Here is a 1465-nt window from a genome sequence, read left to right as displayed (position 1 = left end):
AAGGGAGGGAGGGCGGGAGATGGAAGGAAAGGAGAAAGAAGAGAGAAAGGGGAGGGAGGGAGGGAAAGAAAAGAAGAAAATTAGGTCAGAGATGGTAAGGGCAGTGAGGGTGGGGAACAGTACAGAACTTGGCCTGTATCACAGAAGATAAGTGGTGTCACAGAAGAAAGTTACTTAGGGACCCATCTTGGTTTATGTTTGGGGAATAATATGTAAGCATGTTGCTGTTGGCCAAGGCTAGGTCCTTGATTTTCTTCTTGATATATTCTGGACTTAGTCCTTTAATAGTAGTGCGGAGGAGGAGGGAAGAAGGCAACCTTTAATGTCGAAACTAAAGGAAAAGACAAAGTAGCTCTGCTTACTGGTTGTACTCTATCCCATGAGGCTACAAACCTATGTCTGAGTCATTTCCTCAGTGGTTGCGACAGTTCTCTCCTCTGTCCTCAGGAGGAAGTGGAACGTTTAATACCTTACATTAGACCACCTTTTTCATATGCAAGGATTCATTTCATGCTCAAGGCCCAGAGAGTACTTAAATGGTAAATTAGACAGGTTTTGCATGGGCATTTTGTCACCATCCCCCAATAAATTGAGTCATAATCCAGACTAAAGCCAGGATAGGGGGTACTATTTAAACATGTATTAAAATATAATTTATCTCGCATCCAATGAGTGTTAAGCAAGCACTGTGCTAGGCAGCTAACAGGTACACTTTCCCCACATACCTTCCAAAAGCTAATAATCTCCATTTTACAGATCAGGAGCTTGATCAGATTTATTTAGCTTGACATTAGTAGACATATCTAGTAGAGGGTGGAGCTCAGACAAAATCAATTCCCTTCTATCTACCTACTGGTTTATTACATCTTTTAGTAAACCAGACCTAAACTTCAAATCCACTGCTCTCATTTTCATAATCATCCCGTAAGATGAAAATGAATAGTTGCCAGACCAGAGAGGGTGGAAGTACAGAGGCGAGCAGCGGAGGTTGTACCATCTTTTTAACACAGCTAACTTAACACAAGCGCCTTTTCGTTTCGCTCAAGTTCAAACAGCAAGGCCACAGTTCGCTCTGGGGGAGCAGACACACGTGTACCCCACGCATGCGCCCATACTGGACCCGCCTGCCCCTCAGACCGGACTTCTTTGGCCCAGTCACCAGCCAGCCCTCTAAATGCCCACCCTCAAGGCTAAACCTTTTGCCAATCGGGAGGCCGGAATCATCAAGTACGTCACTTATTTAGCATATACCCTCCTCGCCCCACCCCACGCCACGGCCCCGCCCCGTCTGACTCTGGGATTGTGGCCTAAGCGCTCCGTTCTGGCACGTGATTGGCTCCCTTGCCAGCTCCGCCTCCGTCTCCTCCCGCCGCCCTCCTAACCGCGCTCCCACAGCGGCGGGCGGATCTTAGTACGCAGGCGCTGGAGCTGCCTCTCTCTCTTCTGGTGGCCCGCCCTCCCTCCT

This window comes from Hipposideros armiger, unplaced genomic scaffold, assembly GCF_001890085.2.
Source record: "Hipposideros armiger isolate ML-2016 unplaced genomic scaffold, ASM189008v1 scaffold_1167, whole genome shotgun sequence".
Lineage (NCBI taxonomy): Eukaryota > Metazoa > Chordata > Mammalia > Chiroptera > Hipposideridae > Hipposideros > Hipposideros armiger.
Note: the sequence above shows the minus strand (reverse complement) of the source record.